We start from the raw sequence: 19375 nt of genomic DNA on the forward strand, positions 1-19375 counted from the left end.
AAACATTCCAGACATGCATCCTGTTTGCAATAAGGCACAAAAATAAAACTGCAAAACATTTGGCAAAGAAATGTACTTTATGTGCTGAATACAAGGTGTTATGCTTGGGGCAAATCCAACACAAGACATCACTGAATACCAAAAGAAACGGAATAGAGCGAAGCACAGGCTAATTCCTAGAGGAGAACCTTGTTCAGTCTGCTTTCTACCAGACACTGGGAGATTAATTCACCTTTCAGCAGGACAATAACCTAAAACACAGGGACAAATCTACACTTGAGTTGCTTACCAAGATTTACATTTACATTTTAGTCATTTAGCAGATGCTCTTATCCAGAACGACTTACAGTAGTGAATGCATACATTTCATTTCACACATTTACATTTTTTTGTTGTTGTGTGTACTGGCCCCCTGTGGGAATCAAACCCACAACCCTGGCGTTGCACACACCATGCTGGCATTGCAAACACCATGCTCTACCAACTGAGCCACAGGGAAGACATTGAATGTTCCTGGGTGGCCTAGTTACAGTTTTTACCTAAATAGCCTTGACAATCTATGGCAAGACTTGAAAATGGCTGTCTTGCAATGATCAACAACCAACTTGACAGAGCTTGAATAACTTTTTCAAGAATAATGTGCAAATATTGTACAATTCAGGTGTGCAAAGCTTTTAGAGACGTACCCAGAAAGACTATAATCGCTGCCAAGGTGATTCTAACATGTATTGACTTAGGGGTGTGAATACTTGTAAATGCAATATTTCTGTATTTCATTTTCAATAGATTTGCTAACATTTCTAGAAACATGTTTTCACTTTGTCATTAGGGGATATTGTGTGTAGATGGGTGAGAAAAAATATATTTAATCAATTTTGAATTCAGGCTGTAATACAACAAAACATGGAATAAGTCAAGGGGTATGAATACGGTCTAAAGGCACTGTATATGTGAATTTGGTCGGGTCACCAACAAAAATACAAGCTGGATCTTTAAAGCTAGACAGCGAAATGACGTTGCCATGAGCAGCCCCGCAGATATTGAGATGAGTGAGATGCAAGACCTCTCACACAATCACATACAGTATCTGCGCGCGTGTACGAGTTCACTTCAACGCTGCTAGTTGTTCCAGATATTGACCCAGTATGCTGCTTACTTTCTGTGTCTACGTCATATCGCTGAATCTACCTTTAACTGTAATCATAATCAAAGTTCAAGTTATAATATGACAATTAGGGAATTCAGTGGTCAAACCAGGCCATTCCAGACACACACAAAAATATTCATTTAGCAGATGCGCTTATCCAGAGCGGCTTACAGGAACAATTACGGTTAAGTGCCGTGCTCAAGAGCACATCATCGACAGATTTTACACCTTGTCAGCTCACATATTTGAACCAGCCCAATGCTCTTAGCTGTGTACCATTGTTTTCTGTGGGCTGATTTGAGGGGATTTGTGTAGAGGTTTGGCCAATGCTTTGAGGGAGATTGCTGGAGTGTGTCCTTAGCCTACACCACGTCACTATGCTAGCTAGGCTAATGCTTTGAGGGAGATGGCTGGAGTGTGTCCTTAGCCTACACCACGTCGCTACGCTAGCTAGGCTAATGCTTTGAGGGAGATTGCTGGAGTGTGTCCTTAGCCTACACCACACCGCTATGCTAGCTTGGCTAATGCTTTGAGGGAGATTGCTGGAGTGTGTCCTTAGCCTACACCACGTTGCTATGCTAGCTAGGCTAATGCTTTGAGGGAGATTGCTGGAGTGTGTCCTTAGCCTACACCACAAAGCTATGCTAGGTAGGCTAATGCTTGGAGGGAGATTGCTGGAGTGTGTCCTTAGCCTACACCACGCCGCTACGCTAGCTAGGCTAATGCATTGAGGAAGATTTCTGGAGTGTGTCCTTAGTCTACACCATGACGCTATGCTAGGTAGGCTAATGCTGGGAGGGAGATTGCTGGAGTGTGTCCTTAGCATACACCACGTCATTACGCTAGCTAGCTGTACTACAGTCCTGGCTTGTTCTCCCCATGTCACCTCAGCAGGACAATAAATAATAGATACACAATGAGTAACGATAACTTGGCTATATACACGGGGTACCAGTAGTGAGTCGATGTGCAGGGGTATGAGGTAATTGAGGTAGATATGTACATATAACTAGGAATAAAGTGACAGATAATAAACAGAAGCAGCAGCATAAGTGATGAGTCAAAAAGGTTAGCGCAAAAAGGGTCAATACAGATAGTCCGGGTATCATTTATCATGATAAATACTTTGTCAGGAAGGCTAGAAAAATCTTCAGATGTCATGTAAGTCTTATCTGTCACCTGCAGGCCACTTTCTCTCCCTATATCAGCATATCTTAGTGGGAGAACTATGGATCTCATTTGACCAAAATGGATTTCCTTAGGGGTGTTTGCTTCCCGCTTTGTTATTGATCCAGCAGCCTTTCAGGAAGCAACCTCACAGACCTCTCCCTCTCTCCTGCTGTGTCCCAAGTGGCACCCTAGGGCATCACTTTGAACCAGGGCCTACTGTATGTAGTGCACTATATAGGGAATAGAGTGCATTCGGGACTGAGCTACTGCATGTAGGTTCAGCTCATATTCCAACCTGGTGGAAGCTAGGGAAGGTTTGGATTCAAGTCTCAACATGTGAGCTGGGGATGTGCTCAATGCCCTTCCTGTTTACCTCCTCAAGGACTCCTCTTTTAGTCCAACCAAATAACCCAGAGGCTGTGCTGCGCTGTGTTGTGGTTGTGGGGCATAGCGTTTCAAGTTTATTAGAAGCATAGTTGTGTAACAATATACCATGAGATCCCCTTTACCAGGACCACATAATGATAAGCTACATGTTTCTTTTATTAGTTTTTTTTTTTTACACGGGAGTAGAGTTTAGAGTTGTTGTCAGTTTCATTCTCGTAGTCAATGAGAAATGAAGACAGATGTATTTTTTTATTTTATTTTTTATCTCTGGCCCCCCTGCAGTTTGCATTTCTTCTATGCAGTCAGATAAGTCTGTGAATCCTAAAAGCAAAGCTTCCATCTATCATTCAAGTCACTCTCAGTAGTTATCTGGTTCTAAGTAGTGATCTAGACCATCACACACACACACACACACACACACACACACACACACACACACACACACACACACACACACACACACACACACACACACACACACACACACACACACACACACACACACACACACACACACACACACCTCCCCTCCTAACACCCCCATATTTTAATTCATTAATCAACAGAGCTGCTGAAGCCTTTTTGTGAATGCACAGCCATTACTGAGGTGACAAGATGGCGTCTCTTCAGGGGGGTGTGAGTGAGTGAAGGTCTGGGTAGATGGGCCATTCCCCAGTGTTTTGCAAATGAATGTGCCCTCGACGGCCTCCAGGATGGCATGGATGATTTACATAGGACAATCCCAACCCCCTCCACACGCACGCCTGCAGACGCACACATACACACCGAAATCCCAGCCTCCTGTGTATTTTGTCAGGCTTAGCCCAGCCTACTCAAGGGCCACCATGGTCTGAACCGATGTGGGCCATGCTGGTAATTCTCACCGTTGAACAACAATCCTACCACCCTTTCCTCATTCTCTTGTCAGTTAAACCCTCTATACGATTAGACTGTAGTCTACACAATTAGAGTAGACTGTGATGTAAAAAAAAAAAGTACACTGAACAAATATATAAACTCAACATGAAACAATTTCCAAGATTTTACTGAGTTACAGTTCATATAAGGAAATCAGGCCATTGAAGTAAATTCCTTAGGGCCTAATGTATGGATTTCACATGACTGGGAATACAGATATGCATCTGTTGGTGACAGAAACCTTTAAAAAAAGGTAGGGGCATGGATCAGAAAACCAGTCAGTATCTGGTGTGACCACTACTTGCCTCATGCAGCGTGACACATCTCCTTCGACACATCTCCTTGATCAGGCTGTTTATTGTGGCCTGTGGAATGTTGTCCCACTCCTCTTCAATGGCTGTTTGAAGTTGCTGGATTTTGGCGGGAACTGGAACACGCTGTCGTAGACGTAGATCCAGAGAGTCCCATGCTCAATGGGTGACATGTCTGGTGAGTATGCAGGCCATGGAAGAACTGGGATATTTTCAGCTTCCAGGAATTGTGTACAGATCCTTGCGACATGGGGCCGTGCATTATCATGCTGAAACATGAGGTGATGGAGGCGGATGTATGGTACGACAATGAGCCTCAGGATTTCATCACGGTATCTCCATGCATTCAAATTGCCATTGATAAAATGCAATTGTGTTTGTTGTCTGTAGTTTATGCCTGCCCATACCATAACCCCACTGGTACCATGGGGCACTCTGTTCCCAACTTTGACATCAGCAAACCGCTCGCCCACACGACGCCATACAAGTGGTTGTTAGGCTGGTTGCACGTACTGCCAAATGCTCTAAAATGACGTTGAAGGCTGTTTATGGTAAAGAAATAAACATTAAATTCTCTGGCAACAGCTCTGGTGGACATTTCTGAAGTCAGCATGCCAATCGCATCTGTAGCATTGTGTTGTGTGACAAAACTGCACCTTTATGTGTGGCCTTTTATTGTCCCCAGCACAAGGTGCACCTGTGTAATGATCATGCTGCTTAAACAGCTTCTTCCTATGCCAGGTAGACAGATTATTTTGGCAAAGGAAAACTGCTCACTAACAGGTATGTAAACAAATGTGTGCACACCATTTTAGAGAAATAAGCTTTTTCAGCGTATGGGACATTTCTGGGATATTTTATTTCAGCTCATGAAACATGGCACCAACACTTTACATGTTGCGTTTATATTTTTGTTCTGTGTACTTAAAAATGTAAGACATTCACTGAGTTTCATTAGAAAGAGGTGACTAGAAAAGTATTGAGATCTGTGTACCTAAATGTGACTGCTTTCAAGATTATTGATGTGTGTACGTCAATTATTTTTTGCCACTGGCTAGTGAACTATGGTGTACTGTTCTTTCACATACACTACATGACCAAAGGTATGTGGACTCCTGCTTGTCGAACATCTCATTCCAAAACCATGGGCATTAATATGGAGTTGGTCCCCCATTTGCTGCTATAACGGCCTCCATCCATTCTTCTGTGAAGGCTTTCCACTAGATGTTGGAACATTGCTGCGGGGACTTGCTTCCATTCAGCCAGAAGAGCATTAGTGAAGTCGGGCGATTAGGCCTGGCTCGCAGTTGGCATTCCAATTCATCCCAAAGGTGTTAGATGGGGATGAGGTCAGGGCTCTGTGCAGGTCAGTCAAGTTACGGAAGAACTTGACTGACCTGACCGATCTCGACAAACCATTTCTGTATGGACCTCGCTTTGGCAACGAGGGCATTGTCATGCTGAAACAGGAAAGGGCCTTCCCCAAACTGTTGCCACAAAGTTGGAAACACAGAATCTTCTAGAATGCCTTTGTATACTGTAGCATTAAGTTTTTCCTTCACTGGAACAAAGGGGCCTAGCCCCAGACCACTAGTCCTCCTCCACCAAACCTTACAGTTGGCACTATGCATTGGGGTACGTAAGTTCTTCTGTCATCCGCCAAACCCAGAGTCGTCTGTCGGACTGCCAGACCTCCAGATGGTGAAGCCTGATTCATCACTCCAGAGAACGCATTTCCACTGCTCCAGAGTCCAATGGTGGTGAGCTTTACACCCCTCCAGCCGACGCTTGGTGATCTTAGGCTTGTGTGCGGCTGCTCAGCCATGGAAACCCATTTCATGAAACTCCTGAAGAACAGATCATACAGATCATTTTTATGCACTACGCGCTTCTGCGGTCCCGTGAGCTTGTCTGGCCTACCACTTCGCGGCTGATCCACTTCACAATAACAGCACTTACAGTTGACCGGGGCAGCTCTAGCAGGGCAGAAAATTGACAAACTGACTTGTTGGAAAGGTGGCATCCTATGACGGTGCCACGTTGAAAGTCACTGAGCTCTTCAGTACGGCCATTCTACTGCCAGTGTTTGTCTATGGAGATTGTATGGCTGTGTGCTCGATTTTATATACCTGTCAGCAACAGGTGTGGCTGAATAAGCAGAATCCACTAATTTGAAGGGGTGTCCACATACTTTTGTATATATAGTGTATTGTAACGCCCTGACCATAGAGAGGGGTTTTTTGTTCTTTATTTTGGTTAGGCCAGGGTGTTACATTGGGTGGGCGTTCTATGTTCCTTTTTCTATGTTTTGGTATTTCTTTGTTTTGGGCCATGTGTGTGGCTCCCAATCAGGCACAGCTGAAGCTCGTTGCTGCTGATTGGGAGTCACACATAAGGAGCATGTTTTTCCTTTGGGTTTTGTGGGTAATTGTTTCTGTTTAGAGTATTTTCCTAACAGGACTGTTTGCTGTCGTTTTTGTTCATTTTGTAGTGTTCTCTTGTTTTTTGAATTAAAATTCTAATGATGAACACATCCTCTGCTGCACCTTGGTTCCCTCTTCCAGACAACCGTTACATGTATATATTTTGGACTTTGACATTGCTCGTTCTGATATTTCTTAATGTAAAAATTGGGGGATTTGTGTCCACATACTTTTGTGTACATATATACACTGCTCAAAAAAATAAAGGGAACACTTAAACAACACAATGTAGCTCCAAGTCAATCACACTTCTGTGAAATCAAACTGTCCACTTAGGAAGTAACACTGATTGACAATAAATTTCACATGCTGTTGTGCAAATGGAATAGACAACAGGTGGAAATTATAGGCAATTAGCAAGACACCCCCAATAAAGGAGTGTTCTGCAGGTGGGGACCACAGACCACTTCTCAGTTCCTATGCTTCCTGGCTGATGTTTTGGTCACTATTGAATGCTGGCGGTGCTTTCACTCTAGTGGTAGCATGAGACGGAGTCTACAACCCACACAAGTGGCTCAGGTAGTGCAGCTCATCCAGGATGGCACATCAATGCGAGCTGTGGCAAGAAGGTTTGCTGTGTCTGTCAGCGTAGTGTCCAGAGCATGGAGGCGCTACCAGGAGACAGGCCAGTACATCAGGAGACGTGGAGGAGGCCGTAGGATGGCAACAACCCAGCAGCAGGACCGCTACCTCCGCCTTTGTGCAAGGAGAAGCAGGAAAGGCACTGCCAGAGCCCTGAAAAATGACCTCCAGCAGGCCACAAATGTGCATGTGTCTGCTCAAACGGTCAGAAACAGACTCCATGAGGGTGGTATGAGGGCCCGACGTCCACAGGTGGGGATTGTGCTTACAGCCCAACACCGTGCAGGACGTTTGGCATTTGCCAGAGAACACCATGATTGGCAAATTTGCCACTGGCACCCTGTGCTCTTCACAGATGAAAGCAGGTTCACACTGAGCACGTGACAGACGTGACAGAGTCTGGAGACGCCGTGGAGAATGTTCTGCTGCCTGCAACATCCTCCTGCATGACCGGTTTGGCGGTGGGTCAGTCATGGTGTGGGGTGGCATTTCTTTGGGGGGCCGCACAGCCCTCCATGTGCTCGCCAGAGGTAGCCTGACTGCCATTAGGTACCGAGATGAGATCCTCAGACCCCTTGTGAGACCATATGCTGGTGCGGTTGGCCCTGGGTTCCTCCTAATGCAAGACAATGCTAGACCTCATGTGGCTGGAGTGTGTCAGCAGCTCCTGCAAGAGGAAGGCATTGATGCTATGGACTGGCCCGCCCGTTCCCCAGACCTGAATCCAATTGAGCACATCTGGGACATCATGTCTCGCTCCATCCACCAACGCCACGTTGCACCACAGACTGTCCAGGAGTTGGTGGATGCTTTAGTTCAGGTCTGGGAGGAGATCCCTCAGGAGATCCCTCCGCCACCTCATCAGGAGCATGCCCAGGCATTGTAGGGAGGTCATACAGGCACGTGGAGGCCACACACACTACTGAGCCTCATTTTGACTTGTTTTAAGGACATTACATCAAAGTTGGATCAGCCTGTAGTGTGGTTTTCCACTTTAATTTTGAGTGTGACTCCAAATCCAGACCTCCATGGGTTGATAAATTGGATTTCTATTGATTATTTTTGTGTGTTTTTGTTGTCAGCACATTCAACTATGTAAAGAGAAAAGTATTTAATAAGATTATTTCTTTCATTCAGATCTAGGATGTGTTATTTAAGTGTTCCCTTTATTTTTTTGAGCAGTATATATATTATCCTAGTAGGTCGAACAGTGATACACAACACTTTATGGTCCATATTATAATAAAACATTTTTTAAGTAATTTGGTCGACACTTTCATCCAGAGCGACTTACAGTAGTGAATGCATATATTTTCTTTGTACTGGTCCCCCATGGGAATCGAACCCACATCCATGATTTTGCAAGCAGCATGCTCTACCAACTGAGCCACACGAGTTCCCTTCTTTATAAACTACAGTGAATAATACCCATCGGCTATCAATGGTACTGTATGTGCATACTGATAGAGGATAAAGGTAATGTGTTTAGGAGGCAGGTGAGTGGTCGGTGGGGAATGTAGCATCTATCCATTCCCATTCCCTCCCTGTACCCCTATCCACTTTCCCTGTACCCAGAGCAGCAACAGATGGCCAGCCTCAGGTAAAGACATCTGTATGCTTTCAGTTAATCCCACCTGCCCTGTTTCCTACTAACAAATAGCTATTCAGGACGCGGCTGTTCAAATTATAGACATGTCCGAAACTGGAAACCAAATATTTATGGAACATTTCAGCCAAATGAAGTGAAGAGTAAAAAACTGACGGTTCTCTAAAACAAGGATTCTCTAACTAATTCCTTTGATGGGGAGTAGTAAGACATTTTTTTTACAAACAAGCTTGTAATAACTCTCAGAAAGTGTCTAAATTCAGATCCATGTGTAAAACACCTTTGATGCATTTAGTAAAACTTCACCCTTTCAATGAATCATTCTCTGAGGTTACGTCCCAAATGGCACTCTTTCCCCTTTATGGTGGACTGCTTTTGACCAAGGCCCATAGAGAATCCCATAGGGCTCTGGTCAAAAGTAGTGCACTATACAGGGAATAGGGGGCCATTTGGGACGGACTCTGACCCACGAGAGGCCACTGTTATGTTTCAGTTGCCTAGACGGTCTTATAGGTAACCCCGCAGAGAAGAACCAAATCACCTGCGGCTTTAGAAATAGGCCTCAACTCACATTTCCACTTTTACAGGTTCTCTTAACACTAACAAGGAGGGCATCAAAGGGCTGCTGCTCAGTGGATTTTAATGTCCCGCTAATGGCTTTTAAAGGGTCTTTTGAATGCTTTTTTTTATATATAGTTGCTCTATTCCCCAGCCCCAGGCAGCCCCAGCAGTTTTCTCCAAGCCCTACCCCCACCCCAATTCCCCAGCCCCATGCAGCCCTATTCTCCAACCCCTACCCCAACCCCATTTTCCAGGCCCATGTAGCCCCAGCCCTATTCTCCAACCCATGTCCCCAACCCTATCCCCCAGCCCCATGCAGCACCAGAGTTCGTACCCCAGTCCCCTACCTCTACGCCAGCTCCATGGGGAGGGATGCTTGATAACCTCGTGACAGGGGGCCCCACTGTGCACACAGCCAGTCAGCCAGTCAGCCAGTCAGCCAGTCAGGGTGGGGCTGTGATGATGACAGGTATGGTGTTAGCCCTTGTGGCCACTGACAAATCCAGGATCAGGCCAGACATGAGGGAGCAGCAGGCCAACAGGACAAGGGTTATGTCCCAAATGGTACCCTATTCCCTATATAGTGCACTACTTCTGACCAGAGCCCATACGGAATCTGCTAGGGTTCTGGTCAAAAGTAGTGCACTATATAGGGAACAGGGTGCCATTTGTGACGGTGCCATTTGGGACGTTGCCCAGGTGAAGGGGGGCATGTCTGTGATGAGGGAACACAGCTGGTCACACAGAGAACTCTTCCACCTCTGTTCCCTGAAGTCACACTGACTAGCAGCCTGCTAGGAGTGTGTATTGTCCTCCTAGCCTAGGGATTTGCCATTTACTTGTCACTTGTGAGATGAAATTCTGTTATTATTACGTTCAATGTGATCCAGGCAAGGTGCAAAGTGGCTCATATAGCAAGCAGAGGAAGGAAATGTTTCTTAGTTTTTTTAAGATGCTATGCAAAGTTTACATATGACCATATCACATCGCCACAATCTAGTCTGTAGTCAGCATGGTGAGATTACATTGATTTAGTGATGGTTTTATCCCAGCTATTAGCATTAGCATGTCTCCAGACTGAACAGACCATGTCCTTTTAATGAACAGGAAGCCTGTTTCTATTACCAGTATAAACATTAGCTATTCCTTCAGGATGAGAGACAGGGAGAGTGAGAGTGAGAGAGGGGGAGAACGAGAGAGAGAAAGAGAGAGGGGGAAAGCGAGGGGGAGAGAGGGAGAGGGGGAGACGGGGGACGGGGGGGGGGGGGGTGAACTGGCAGTGGACTGTTGTTTTCCTGCCTGAGACTCATTCCCATTTTATCTGATTATAAAATCAGGCTATTACTTCATTTCCTTAGATAAGCAATTTGATTCCTCTGAGTTCCTTCAACTCTTTTCAACATATGCTAATTTTGGAACAATGAAAACAGTGGCATTGAGGTAGGATCTATTGTTGGCAGGCCAGGAGATTGTTCAAATGTAAGCAGCCAAAACATACTTAATTGGCATGTTGTTATCAATGCAATCAGAGAACACTAAAGGGCTGTTCAAAGACCATGCAACTTTAATTTGCATGAGGGGCTGAGTGTGAATAGCGGTTTTAACAGTACTTATTTAACTGTTCAATAAAACATGATGAAATACTATAGCCTACCACAATCTGGTTTTCATAGTCTCTGTTTTATCTTCTTTATTTCATGTCATAAACAAAACCTGCATTGAACATTGATATCTTCTGATGTAGCATTCATATCTGATCTGTAAAGATAACGTTTATCTGCATGTAAATGACCAGGGACACTTGCCAACCACAACGTTTGTTCAGAACTATCTTCTCTTGCTTCAGTAAAAAGGGAGCCAATGTTATCATAAACACCAAGCAACAGCGCTGAGCCGACCGGTCAGTCGAAACCTTCTCTTGTTGTCATGTCTGTCGGCCGGTGTCAAAGTTTATCAGATGGTCATGGCTTTAGTCTGTGCTGCCGTCAGCATTTGGTTCCCATTTAAATATCTCAACGCCAGTTAAAAAAGTCAGTCAATTAAAGGAGCTCAGACCATTCACAGGCAGGAAATGAGGGTCCAATTATGGCGACCCAGGGAGAAGCTAGGGGGCTTTAAGAACAGACATATAAAGATATAGAGACCGAAAAGAAAGAAAGAACGTTTTTTAATCTCCATGCAGGGGAGTATACAGAAGCGGTGTAGCTTTGTGTCTGTCACTGATAAGGTGACACTGTGTCATGGTTGGTTGAGACTTCCTCTCAGTCTGCCAATGAGAGAAAATACGTGTTTGAGATCAACTACATTGCAGTCGGCGAGTGCAAAATGACTGATGTACAAATAATAATGAGTAGTCATTAAGGGTGTTCAGTGATTTACAGATCAGTCAGTCTGCAGTCGTTGATTGCAATGTAGCCAAACTCAAACGCGTCCTGAGTATGTTGACAACGGGGGGCATGGTGGTGCTAACAGTCAAGGTCTCTCTGGATGTCCCCGTCCACATGTGAGTAGTGTTTAGTGTCTGGTCCATAAAATCAAAGGCCAATTTGGTAAATTTGTGTTAAAAACATGAGAAAAGGCTGGCGGACCTATAAAAGCAAATTGGTAACCATAGCTGCCTTTAGACAGGCAGCCCAATTCTAAAATTGTCTTCACTAATTGGTCTTTTGACCAATCAAATCAGCTCTGAAAAAGATTGGATGTGAAAAGATCTGATGTGATTGGTCAAAAAATCAATTAGTGGAAAAAAGATCAGAATTGGGTATTTTTATTTTGGCATGAATAGATTTGTCACCATTGCTGGAGATTTGAAGTAACTGGATGAATAACTTCTATAAGTGCACCTAGAAAGGTTATTGTTTTGTGACACCAGATGACTTGGCGACTGTTGCAACAGTCAGACCAATGTAATAGTCACTTTCGTATCTCCAAACGAGCACGGCAAAAATCAAAGGACAACACGTGAATGATGGAAGAGAACCCTGTATGAAGTGCCACAGACATACCTCAGCATAATTCAAACACACCAAGGTTGCCTCCTTGATTTTCATTTGAGTGTGTGGGGCTCATCTCCTCTGATTTCTCCAGTCAGAGGATGTATCCCAAATGGCACCCTATTCTCTAAATAGTGCACTACTTACCATAGGGCCCTGGTCAAAAGTGGTGCACAATGTAGGGAATAGGCTGCCATTTTGGACATATTCACAGATGAATGGAGATTAAGGGGTGCTTGAGGTGAGAGCTATTAAAGGATATCAGATGCCATCTTTGGCAGAGTCGCACCAAGGGGTTTGTTTGAGGAGGGAGACAGAAGCAAATGTCCCTGAGTGTAGCCTACCTATCTGCATGTGGTACTTATCTGATAACTGTATGTCCTGATGAGGTGTTGAGGAAAAGATGTGCTTGACTTGGTGGATCACACTGCTCTGTTCCTTCATGTTAAGGGCCCTTTTCGAATTAAACTTAAGATGAGTATAGTGATGGCTCTCACTTTGTGGGGCTCTTACAGTGGTAACTACAATGGGAGATCGTGTCTGGAACCAATGAGTGAGGCTATATGAACTGTGCCTCACGTGATGAATCTGTTCATGCTGTACAGTGAACCCATTTACACTGTAGATCTGTGTTCAAATAGTACTTGAAATCTTTCACAACTGAGCTCTATTGAGTTTGCCTTGCTGGCAGAATGGAACCAATGGAATAGTCCCAAAAAATGCTAATCCCGTCAACCTACCACCATAGGCAGGCTCAATCAAACACTCAAAGTATTTTTTTAAGATTTCAAATACTATTTGAACCCAGGTCTACTATACTGTACTGTGGGAAAGGACTCAGACTACGTTACAATCAGTATGATACCCCTGAACTGCTACCGCCGCGCTACACCCATGTACTTCCCCCATTTTACTTTAATCAGGAAATGTCCCTGACATGTTTATTTGGGTTACTGCCGCACCGCCACAGAATCACATGACCTGGGGGGTCAGATTAAATCATAAACTCAGACCCACCCCACTGCCTATTCCAAAATAGAACTCCACATTAGGGTAAAACCATAGAAATAGAATGAATAGAACCTTCATTCCAATTCTATGGTGTAAACTGTGCTTGGCTTTTCTTATTGCTTTGTGACACATTGAGTGGAGCTCTCAGGTCTTATCCAATTAGACTAGAGCAGTTAACACCAGCTGTAATTTGCATTGGGGTCCTATTGTGGTCCAGATTTATGCTATAGCAGTATGGAAGTCAATAGGAGCTGCATAGCGACACAGTGGAAATCAATGGGGCCATTATTCTCCTGACTGCACCAGACTTTTTTAATGACATTTAGCAGATGCTTTTAGCCAAAGCAACTTACAGTCATGCAGACATTTTACATATGGGTGACCCCGGGAGTTTAACCCACTACCCTGGCATTAACAGCACCATGCTCTACCAACTGAGCTACAAAGGACCAACAGAGTTGTGTCACCTTTATTTATTTTTTGATTTTTTGATTTTTTGATTTTTTGATTTTTTGATTAAATTTTTTATATTTTTATTTCACCTTTATTTAACCAGGTAGGCAAGTTGAGAACAAGTTCTCATTTACAATTGCGACCTTGCCAAGATAAAGCAAAGCAGTTCGACAACATACAACAACACAGAGTTACACATGGAGTAAAACAAACATACAGTCAATAATACAGTAGAAAAATAAGTCTATATACAATGTGAGCAAATGAGGTGAGATAAGGGAGGTAAAGGCAAAAAAAGGCCATGGTGGCAAAGTAAATACAATATAGCAAGTAAAACACTGGAATGGTAGATTTGTAGTAGAAGAAAGTGCAAAGTAGAAATATAAATAATGGGGTGCAAAGGAGCAAAATAAATTAAATAAATAAATACAGTAGGGGAAGAGGTAGTTGTTTGGGCTAAATTATAGATGGACTATGTACAGGTGCAGTGATCTGTGAGCTGCTCTGACAGCTGGTGCTTAAAGCTAGTGAGGGAGATAAGTGTTTCCAGTTTGTTTCCAGCTTATCCCACTTGTGTGGGATAAGTTCAGATAAAACTCATCTCTCCTTTTTCTCTCTTTTCAGTGGTTTCCTCTTGAACCATGGCGATGTTAAAGGCTATTCTAAACTCCTCTGCTGCTATAACAGTCTGACAATTTTTTTTTTTTTAGAACATAAAAAAGTTTAAAAAAGAAAGTAAGGGCATGTTTCCTGTTCACCCCTCCTCTTCCTCCTCTTCCTCATTCTCCTCCTGCGTCACTTCTGTTGTTCTTGTCTCGCATTCGGACGCTTGTCAAACATTTGATTTACTTTTATCTTTAATTTCACAGGATATTTTTATTCCCATTCTGGCCTTTATAAGTGAAATACAAGGGTTATATTAGGGACAGAGGAAATGCACCTACATTCATTTTTGTTTATTTTTGGTTGATTTTGAGAGAATCTGTGAATATACATAAGTTCCTTATTTATGTAACATTTCCACATAGCATAGGGACAGGAGTGGAATACACTGCTGTTAGTTTAGAGCCACTCTATGAAGGTAATTGCTAAAATTACACTTTAATATTAAGAAGTAAACTACAGAAACTTGTCATTTGCTGAGAGAGAGAGAGAGAGAGAGAGGATTATACTGGTCTTTGGGAAATATATTTCACACTCATCTGGGACCTGTGATATCTCCTGGGCCCCTGACCGAGCTGTCACTTTGATGGGCTACCGGCTTGGCTAGGCTCTGGACAGCCGCACAATGAATGCAGAGCAGCCTGCAAGGGACAGGGACCGTGGTTGCGTCTCAAATGGCAAAAGTAGTGCACTATGTAGAGAATAGGGTGCCATTTGGGATACACGCCAAGTTCAGACTTACCACAGCAAGGCCTGGCATAGCCCTCACATAGCAATGCAGTGGAATAAGCTCATTATATAGATTTTCAACTCCATTTTTCCACGGGTCACTGTGTTGGGGATTGTAAGTAATATTTTAATAATTTGTGAATTGAGTGTTTCAATATTCTTTGACCTTTTCCCTGTCTCTTCCCTCTCTCTGTGGTGACTGTCAGAGCAAATAATACATGCTCTAGTGTATAACTACTCTGTCAGTGTGTAACCAACAGTTCTCTGTGGTTGTGCAGCCTCTCCCTCTTGTTGTAACCGGGACAGCTGTGGCCCTGGATCCACCCACACACCACTGTTGGTGGTGACAAAAGGAGCTTAGAGCTTTCTAAATGTGGAGCCATACCTCAGACAGGCCGTCAGCGTGTCTCCAGAAGCCCTGAATGCAGCTCCAGCAGGCAGCTGTGGTTATGCCATTCATCCTATTGACTGGAGCCCAGGGAAGGCACCCCAGCAGCACACTCCTCCTCCCAGCCGGGGCCTGCCTCGGGCTGCATATGTAAGCCTAGTTGCACCAAAAGAGCCATCCCACTGTTCCAGTCATGTTATAATAGGATTCCACTATTCCATCTCTCTGGGCCAACCAGCTCCTCCATTTTGAACCTCAGTTCTCTATTCATTTCTGCATTTAACCAGCCATGACAGTCTAAAATATATGTATATATAAAAGTAATTAAGATCCAGCTACCAATAACATCTAAAAGAGTACAGAAAAGGTGTTTTCAAAAGTTCACTGGTGTTCTTTTGTATGGGTGATTTCATAACAAGCAGCTTTGGCGAGGGTTGGCGAGTCCTTGCAGCTGACACTTGTAACGTATCACTCCTACCTTCCTCCTTCTACACATCTAAAGCTGTGCCGCTAGCTGGCCTCTATGCTTATTTTAATGGAATTAGCGTAACACAAAGCATCCGCTTAAAACTCTCTGACGAGGAAGTCGATTTCCTGTGCTGTTTTAAAGGCAGCTGTGGGGGCCCCTCATTGGCCCCTTATACCTAGCATGCACCCCAAATGGCACCCTATTCCCTATTTAGTGCACTATGTAGGGAATAGGGTGTCAATCGGGATGCAACCCTAATGTATCAACCAACACACGTGTGACACCCTGCCTGGTGTGGCACATACAACCAGTTGGACATGCTCTATAAATCATCACCCACATCTTTCCAGCTGAGGATGTCAAATCAAATGGCAGGGATTTAGTTTAGCAGGCAGGGCTGGTGGGACAACGCAGGCAGAGGTGGAGAAACTGGAGACAACTGGCATGCATTCCACCAGAGGTATAGGGGATATTCAATATGTATCAGCAGCTGGAAACACTCACAGAGAACAGGAGAAGGAGAGGAGGCGGAAGAGGTGTGTGCGCGGGGACCAGTATATGAAGCTTTGCCATCGAAGGCCACTATGGAGTAGCCAGGGTACCGGATGTATTGGATAACTGACTAGATCACGTCTTTCTGCCGCAAATTGAAAGAGATTGCAAGATCATTCTTATTCTTAATGAAGATGACATGCCAACTAGCTACATAAATCAAACTACTGTCTCATATCTTCTCATTCCTTCTCATCGCTCCCTCCCTTTCAGAATGCACCCAGATGACCTCGCAGGGTAACGTCAGGACAGGGATCTGTCTGAGCATATTTCACACGTGGGGGAATAACGGCAGCACAGCTGAGAAGCTTACATAGGGTGCATCCCAAAAGGTACCCTATTCCCTTCATAGGGCACTTTTGACAACTGGAGAGGTACTTTTGACCAGGGCCCATAGGGAACAGGGTGCCATTTGGGACACATACTGAGTCTCTCACTTCCTTCCCTCTACTACATGCCACATAACGATCAGCGGCAAATATTCTGCAACCAACAGCTCTGTCTTGTCAGTGGTTAACGACCAGACATACAGAACCTCTTTGGTAGCTTCAGCCTCCCAGTGTGTGGAGTGAATATCAGACAGAAGGTTATATAATGAACATTGGCGGTTAACAATTAACATGGAAGGAATATCAGGGAATATCAAATCTGATTGGAGATAAGGAAATGTTTAGCATAATTTAGCTAGCGAGAAAGTATAGATTCAAAAAGGGGTGTGGTATCAAGGTTCTGGTGCTCTGAATATATAGTACTTATACATCTACTCCCACTTTGATATTTTGGACAAATAGTGCAAAGTAGATAAGAGACCGGGTATGTGGTTTCAGTACAAATGTTTTGCTTCCTTGGTGTTTTTCTCACACCTCGCACCTCATCTTCAGAGTCCTACTTCAGGAGCAGGTTGTAACTCACCAGTCTTTGTTGTTAGTGACAAATAAAGTCTTCAAAACAGCTAATAAGAGGGTGCTTTTCTTCAATCCAGGATTCCCTAACCAACCATGGTGTGTGTGTGTGAGACCTCTCTTTTTTTTCTCAGACACATGCTATTAATAATAGGTTGTTGCCATGGACGACGTAAGTCACGCATTTCCGTGGTTTTCCGGGCTGTAACATGCAGAATATGAACCCAGGTTTCCCACAGGAGCAACCAACATCTTAGACCATTACACCAAGAGGAAATTTCCCCTTGGACCAAGAGTATACACTGGTTTTGAAGTTCTCAGGCGAGGCTACCTCATCACATGACCATGACCGACTCATGTCCCCTACACCAACACCCGTTACAGTTGTCTTACATTACCCCCCAAAAATGACCATGTCTGGTATCATCTTGCCATAAGAAGGGAAAAAAACTGTTTTCATTTTCACAGAACTTGACAGTCTTTGACATGTATTTAACAACAGTCAATGTTATAGGGACATTGCCATAATGTGAACTCCCTACACACTCCCATGGTTGATAATTAATTAATGCAACCAGTAAATCATGCCAGCCAGGAGTTAACAAGCTCTGCCTCCTGATTGGTCAAACACAGCCTGTATGACATTCCCCCTGAGGTAAATTATGGATGAGTCCCAAATGGCACCCTATTCCCTTTATAGTGCAGTACTTTGACCAGAGCCCAGGGAATAGGGTGCCATTGGGACACAGAATATGACTCATGGGGGACCTGGGCAGTCACAACTGGAGAGGTATGTTTAGGAACTGCTGGATGAGGTATGTTTAGGAACGGCTGGATGAGGTATGTTTAGGAACGGCTGGATGGCATCATTCATCAGCCAGCATTGTTACAGGAGGGGTGTTGACAACCAGAGGTCACCACGGCAACAAGGCAGCCAGCAGCAGCAGAAGCATGAGAGGAAAGAAAATGAGAGACATTTTTAATCTGGGTAATGAGGAGTTAAACATCTGGCAAAGGAAGAAACAGAGCTGTCAGGTGTGCCCTTCACATTATGGCTGTGCTGAATGGCCACATTCACTTCGTAATTTTTTTTTTACACAAGAGAAAACATCCCCATACAAGACCTCCAGACCACCTGACTGACTGACACAGTATCTACATCTCAAATGGCACCCTATTCACTACATAGTGTACTACTTTTGACCATAGCCCTATGGGCGCTATATAGGGAATAGTGCGTCACTTGGGAAACAGCCAGGCTTCAGGACAGCTCCCTGAGTCCCTGCATACAGCTACAGACTTCCCTTGAGATATCTCCCAGTGTTACTGTAATAAATTAGGAAACTAGGATCAGGGTGCCACGCTGTATTAATTACCACTAATAGGTTAGTCGATAAGATGATTTATTGTCAATTTTATCTCTAGCAAAGCCCCTCACCCACCCGGGTGTAGGTACCGGTAGTACGTGACTCATTTGGCTTAGCATAGATTTCTCAGCCACTCCACTTTAGCCATCAATCTCTCGGTGGTGGGCCGCGTTGTATGTCCTCTTATCATGTGACCCCTCTGGTTTTTCCTATGCACATGAAAAATGACAACATATAAGTGCAGATGACCTGAGGAAATTACTAGTGTGTTTCACGTGGAAGGGCGAGAACCCCCGTTCATCTTCTCCTCTATTAGTCAGCCTTTCCGTCATGCCGGTTCTGTCTCGACTCGCTCACCTGACACACGCAGGCATTTCAGAGAGACTCATTGGCGTTTAACGAGGATAGTCGTTGTAATGTGTAATGCTGGGATGAAATAGAGTGAAAACTGCAGGGAGTTTCAGTGTGTCACTAACTGAAATGGTGCGTCGGGATGTCATACCAGAAACAATTTTGAGCAAATTACTTTTTTTTATACTGTCTTTGAATTAGAGTAGTAAGTACATCATTACAAGTTTAAATACTGGTGATAACTCAGATGCCTGTGTTATATTGATGCTCTTTGAAATTATATATTATATACAGTGGGGTCCGAACTTATTGACAACCTTGATAAGGGTGTC

This window comes from Salmo salar, chromosome ssa15 (assembly GCF_905237065.1).
Source record: "Salmo salar chromosome ssa15, Ssal_v3.1, whole genome shotgun sequence".
Classification (NCBI taxonomy): Eukaryota; Metazoa; Chordata; class Actinopteri; order Salmoniformes; family Salmonidae; genus Salmo; species Salmo salar.